General features: G+C 33.9%; 1 non-coding gene across 1 annotated transcript; it reads left to right on the top strand.

The window, feature by feature from the left end:
- The first annotated feature begins 6,379 nt into the window (after positions 1-6,379).
- Positions 6,380-6,452, top strand: TRNAA-AGC (transfer RNA alanine (anticodon AGC)). Its single transcript has one exon. It is a non-coding gene; the product is annotated as a tRNA-Ala (tRNA).
- The last annotated feature ends 670 nt before the right edge of the window (positions 6,453-7,122 follow it).

Raw genomic sequence — 7,122 nt, 5'->3', positions numbered from 1 at the left:
AAACTACAAATGCTAGAAATCTCAAATTTTGCATAGGAGTTATTTATAGGACGTAGGTGCTCGCTAAGACGGGAATTTGCAATATTCGACTTCTAAGGGGTTGTTTTTGGGGTCGAAAGTTTGTATGAAACTTCGTTACTACAAATGCTAGGAGTCTCAAATTTTGCATAGACGTCACTAGGACGTAGCCATGGAGACAGAAATTAATAATAACATAGTCCACGCGGGTGAAATCGCGAGCGGGCCGCTAGTATTGTATAAGCGTAACAACATAAATAAGTTGTTATAAACGTATATGAATTTTGACGTACTCGTAGCGATTGGAACGTATGACTTAGTGGTCATAATGCTTAGAAAGTTTCCAAGGGCCACGGGTTCGGGTCCCGTAAGTTCAGTGAACTCATCATTATGTTTTTTTAATTACGAAAAAGACATAACTCGGTTTATTGATTATTTAGTTATTTTTACTCGGCATAGGGACACACGTGACCGACTGTCAAAGCGATAGGCTGTGTGTTCGATTCCTGCTGGAGCAAATGAAATATTTAATATTTTCATCGCTCTGTTAACAGGGCAGAGCGTGGCGTTGAATTCCGCCACTCAACACCCAATGCCTGTAGCATTCGGCGGAAAGTGGAAAAGTGATAAAAGTTAAAGAGCTTCAAAAATATATAAATATAAAAATTAAGAAGTTTTACCAAAAGCTTACCTTACGATGTAACAATAAGCATAATCTCGACACCAGCCCGCGCGAGGAGTGCTCATTAACGACCCGCTCTCCTCCCCCCCATTACTCACTCCGCGTCAAACTGATAGATTATCGCAAATCTGAACGTCGATACGACCTTGTATTTCTTATCTTCTATTGAAATTGATTTTAAACTTCGTTTAATATTTTTACGTGATTTTTAATATAGAAAATTTAATATCTGAGATTCTTTCTTAACATTTTCATACATTTCTAAATAGGTGCAGAAAATCTTTCCTTTGGTTTTCGTTTATGTACTCATTAATCGACATTTTAGTCGAAAAGTAACGTTTTTTGCAAGAAGTATGTTTAGATCTGGGTGATTTGATTCTATTTTTCAGCACCATGCTTTATCTCGCAGATAGCAGGGTAGGCAGAGTGAGCCTAGAGTTAAGACACTCCGTTCCCATCTTTCCGCCGAATTCTGGAGGTATTACGTGTTCAGTGACGGAACCCAACGCCACGCTTAGCTGCGACACAAGATCGAAGAAATGTAAATATTACTCGTAAATATGTCGTTCCCTTGAGTGGAAATCAAACCCTCAACCTGCCGATGAACCCTGACGCGATGATGAACGCTTGTGCCCCTGCATCACGACTTCTTTTATTTTTTATTTAATTGTAACCTCTTTTACTACAATTGGCTTTTATTTTCATGTAACACCTGTTTTCTTTAACAAAGTACAGAAAACATTTTCGCTAGTTGTTATATAGGGCACTCGACTATTACACGTCAAGCGGCACGCAATTTTGAAGCGACTATTATCCTGTCTTGAACTAGAAGCGTGATTAAACTTTAATTTACTGCAACGGCGCTGATAATTTAAATTTGTAATGAAAACTTGCCCGTAGTGACGCAGTGGGTAACATGTCGATCTTTTTTTTTATGGAAAAAGGACAAGGCAAACGAGCGTTCGGGTCACCTGATGATGATCACCGCCGCCTACGACTCCGTGCAGCACCAGAGGAGCTACAGGTGCGTTGCCGGCCTTTGAGGTGGAGATAGACGCGCTATGTCGATTTATTCTCCGTTTTCTGCTCGTGTTCGAGACTTTGTACGTTAGGTGGCGGAATTCAACGCCGCAATTTTTGTAAAACATATATAAAATTATAAATAAAAGATTTTCTGCTTAGTTCTAAAAAAAAATTATAACATGTCTCTATCTAACAAAGGGTGTAAATAAATGGAGTAAGTAAAAAAAAAAAAAGGGTGTAAGTAAATAAATTGCATGAATTTTTAGAATTTGACATAACTTTCGTTACAATATTAGATCATACATGTTAATATGTATAGCTTATTAACTTTTTAAACGAATATATTTAAGGTATTGAGACTTAATATATTTTTAAGCAAAAAGCACTTTCACGCTCTTTCCCGCATAGAAGGGTTCTTTTCCCCATTTCCTGTCCAATTACCAAGATATCGCGTATTTTTTGACGTGCTTTGTCTACCATAACGAGACATAAAAATAAATATCCCAAGATGGACAAAGAACTCAACCGTCACATTTATGAAAACCCGTTTTTACACTCCACCACGACGGTAAATAGTGGAAATTATAATATTTTAACACTAAATCCTCCTCACTTTCTCACTAAACAGAGAGGTATTATTAAAAAAAAAAACCACGTAAACTATTGTGTAAACATAAATATTCGAAATACATATTTTTTTTATTTTATTAGATTATACAAAAAGACAATTTTGACAATATATGTACGCACATACATAGTGTTTAAACTGATATCGCTAAAAGCTGAAAGCTCTCGAACGTAACGAAGTGCGACCGTTACGAAAAACAAATATGGACGTTCATATGAAAAATATTTATTTGTTGGTTTATTTAAAGTGGAAAAATATATTTGTTTTGTACATTTCGTTTTTACCGATACCGATGTTGATGACAGGTTTGTTTTAAACTCTTGTTAAAATAAGTAAATTTATTTTAAATAAAGTGAACTAATATATCTTGATCGACCGAACTACTAGTAAAGAGAGAGAGAGAGAGAGAGCACAAAAGGATCAAAAAGATTATCACGTTTTTATCTCCTTTTATATCAAACACTCCACCGAGAAATGTTATTTTAAATCTTTAATTCCTCAGAAATGTCTTACAGCGCCTAAATCATTTGCTTAAGAAGCTTCGTCGGGGATAAGTAGGGCAGATTTATTCGGCTATTCTTGTTTATTTCAAATAATTAATCAAATAAAATCATTTAAAAAATGAAGTTGTTATACTTTGAAAAAAAAAACAATATATATTTGTTTTCATTTTCCTAGTTTCAACAAAATTTGACGAAAGTTCAGGTTCTCTCGGTGTACTGCCCCACAGGAAAAAAAAACCTTAATATTGTTTTTTAACTTATCTTAAAATTCAAAGGGAAACGGTAGCCAAGTCGGTATTATAATAAGAGCCTTATTTAGATAGCGCCAAGTGTCTTCATAAATAACGGGGTGGCGCCATTTAAATAAAATTACAATATTTCAGTCGCTCTCGAATCCCGACCATCGAAGCTAATTGCTCACTTGAAATGTTTATCGTTGAAAAGTGCCCTATAGTGAGAATACTGATAATACTAAATTAACTTGTGCGTTTCGTTTTGTTTCTTGCTATACCTGCCTATCCTACCCCTACCCTGCCGTGATACAGCGGGATACAGCGTGAAGGTCATAATATCGTCGACCAGAGTGAATGCTAAATATTATTGTATTTGTTATCAATAAAAAATTACATACTCATAGAAAATTGAGCACTATTAATAAACATAGTGATATATCATTACATATTCTATGAGATGAGTAAACGTTAAATGAATAAAGTAACACCTTAGTAGTAACAGATAAACCAGTTTCTTAATCTACATATTCTAACACATTCTATTGAAAAGGTTTTTAATTAAATTAGTAAAGTACGTAGATACGTCCGCATTAGTAGTTCACCATTAACACGCTAGCGAGCTCTAGAGAACGAACGAAGAAAACTAATTTTTTATAGTCGTATTCTCATTCATAATTGGTTAAATTAAAGCCAAGAAGCTTTCGACATCTGGTGAAGGAATTCGGATCATTCCTACAATATATTGCTCTTTGGATTATTAATTATAATCTATCTTATACATATATTTGGGGAAATGTTAATTTTTCTATCACGCTGTATCCCGCAAGTAATAGAGTAGGCAAAAGAAACCTAGTGTTGATGATGACATCATCTCAAGCAGCCACGTGGTGCTTGCTCTCAGAATTATGAAAAATTATTGAATGTATAAATTATACTTATAATTATATTAAATGTATAAATGTTATATTTGTTAGCAAATACAATATATTAAAAGAATTATAGGTGGTATACGGGCGAAGCTGCGAGTGGGAAGCTAGTTAATTATAACATACTCATCTTTTCGTGCCATATCTCGCTAGTATCGTGCAAACGGCATACTTTATATACGAGAGTGCAGGCTCTCTTCAGTGTACACTCAGAACTCTTGTATAATAAAATACGTAAAGGCACTATTTCACATATTTGCCGGTATTTTATGGGACTAAAGAGATTTTGTAAGTGTTTATTTACACTTTAGAGGCTCTACCAGCGCAGCGGCTATACGTCTGACTGTAACGCAATGGTTTTGGGTTCGATTTCCTCTCGGAGGAATGGATTTCCACTACCACTCAACAAGTGACCTCGAAAACTATGCGGTGCCTTGAGTATAATGAAATAATATAGACAAAATTTTAGATATTCATGACTATTTTCAATGTAAAAAAGATTCATTTAAAAATATCAAATCTCGTAGACCTATTATAAACCAGCGTAAGGCTTTTCAAGGTCTCTTAATAATTCATTAGTTTGCTATGTAACATTATATAATAACGGCGTGCGGTTACTTGTTGAACGTCGTCTGGGAATTGTCAATATGAGGTCACCACAACTAAAAGCCTTACTCTATTATATGAAAAGATATTATTTGTCAAATATTTTATATTCTTAGAGATTTATAATGTAAATTTTATGTTTGTAGGTTGTAGGTTTGTTCCTCAGGGGTATAAATTATTTTACTTATTAAGAAAACGTATAAAAATTTGAACGTAGCGGGATTTGAACCCTTAAAGCTTGCGGCTAGTTACGCATATTACGGCATAGTAATTAAATTATATATATTTAATTGTAATTGAGATTAAAATAATATTATTTAAATTATAAATACCAAAAGCACTTGATAATAGATATCAATATATCACTTTTATAACTAAACTTCTTCTGTATGAAAGCAATTAATAATCATATGAAAAAGCATATATGCATAGAATTGATACCTTTACCAAATTTGAAGTCTAAATATGCCTCAATTACAAAAATCAGGGATAAGGCAATTCTTTTAAATTTCAACCCCTCCCCTCAGTATATTACGTCTAAAGCTACTTTAGGCTCAACAAATTCAGTAGAATTATACAACAGAACGTCTCATTAGGTGGATTTACTGCACGCGAGATTGTTGCAGTGTTACTTACATTTACATATAAATTACACGCAAGGCCGTTACAGAAGTTTCCAAGTTAAGGGGTGTATGCCTACGGTGTGGTGGGTATGTATATATTTTAAGGTAAAATTTTATTGACAGATCGTCGTGGTGCAGCGATTCAATGTCTGTCTGTAAATGTGACGTTTGTGGATTCGATTTACACTCGTTACAATGAATTATTTTCATTTCCTAGTTGGAAAGTGAGGAACGGAATGTGTTAGCACTAGGTTTCCTCTGTATACCCTTCTATATGTGAAATAAAGATGAATCTAAATAAAATATAATAATACTATGTTAAATACATAATCGAAATAATTTGGACTCAGAACTATTCTGAGTACATACCACCAGCATACAAAACTATTGTTTTAGTTATAATAGTGATGACAAGGGTAAGCTGGTGTAAAAACACTCCGTTCTCCACTTATCATTACATGCATTATGTATTTTTTTAATCTCATACTTCAAAATATTCGCTAAAGTAAAATTTTGTATAATGTTGTTTCGTTTCCTCTCATCTTTTTATTAGCTGTGAAAAGTTTAATTTAAAAACACTGATTTGATAGTTCAATCTCTTAATGACATGCTTGGAACAGAATTCAAGCTGCAACTTAGACGTCACTTATCTTAACGAAACTGGATATAAAGAAATGCTAGAAGACCTTAAGTAATAAATATATTCTAATTAATATAAATAATAAAAAAATTCTATTCTAATAATAAGTTCACCTTACGGGTAAACTTTCATTAAAAATTAAACCGTCTTTTGTATGTAAAATATATTTTAAAGATAGTTTCGAACTTTCACACGTAATTCTGATTTAAAAGATCTCGAGCTCAATAGAATTTCCAGCAATTAAAAAAAAACCATCATTTAAATTAAAAAATATCACGCTGTACATACTATATTTTAAATAGTATTTTATTTTCACGTAACTTCATTTTAGACCTAGTTAGGTTTGGGCATTGAAGACGACACTGCTCTGAGCGAGGAGCTTAACTTCTGAGGAGGGCTTCCACCCACATGGTGAATCCATGGACTACTAAATAAATTCTTTTCTGTGTCGTGCACATTTTAGTAAGGAATAGCATTACTTGTGACCTGGTACCAACGGGGGCGTAGCTCAGATGGTAGAGCGCTCGCTTAGCATGCGAGAGGTACCGGGATCGATACCCGGCGCCTCCAATTTTTCATCACATTAATCATAATCTATTATTGTTTGTTATTTGACATTTTTTTTTTACAATAATAGATAAAAAAATTGATAGAGTAGCTTTATTGATTTATTACATTTAAAATTTTAAGTTCCAACATGTTATTCAGAATTTGTCGATTAGAGCTTAAATATTCTGAAAAAATAATTTTAATACTCAAACAATATTCAATTCTAAGAAAATCACATGACAATGTAGTACAAGCACACACATGACGAACTCACACCTTGTTGAAATCGGTTAAAAATAGCCGGTTCAAGTAAAATATTTCTTACTTTCACACCGTATCTCGCATATAGCAGGATAAGTAGATGGAACCTAGTACTAAGAGACTCAATTCCTCATTTTCTGATAGTCTTTAGAGACTTAAACTGCCGAGCTCGAATGAGGAAATGTAAGTAATTTATTCCCTCAAGTGGAAGTCGAACCTACAACCGTCGCGTTTACTATCAGACGACCTCATATAATAAATGTGGTCATTATATATTAATATATAAGATCCCAGTCCTAGCTCCGTGGCGTGCCGTGTAGAATACAACGTCTTAACAAGATTAAAGGCAGCGGCGAGTAATGAAAGGCTTTGCGGCCGCAGAGCTCCATCCAATAATGCTACCGGTACTAAATTACAATTTTAAAGTATT

The sequence above is a fragment of the Heliconius melpomene genome, chromosome 17 (genome assembly GCF_056956725.1).
Source record: "Heliconius melpomene rosina isolate 202511_hmr_F chromosome 17, ASM5695672v1, whole genome shotgun sequence".
NCBI classification, from domain to species: domain Eukaryota; kingdom Metazoa; phylum Arthropoda; class Insecta; order Lepidoptera; family Nymphalidae; genus Heliconius; species Heliconius melpomene.
Note: the sequence above shows the minus strand (reverse complement) of the source record. Positions and strands in the feature narration are given on the sequence as shown.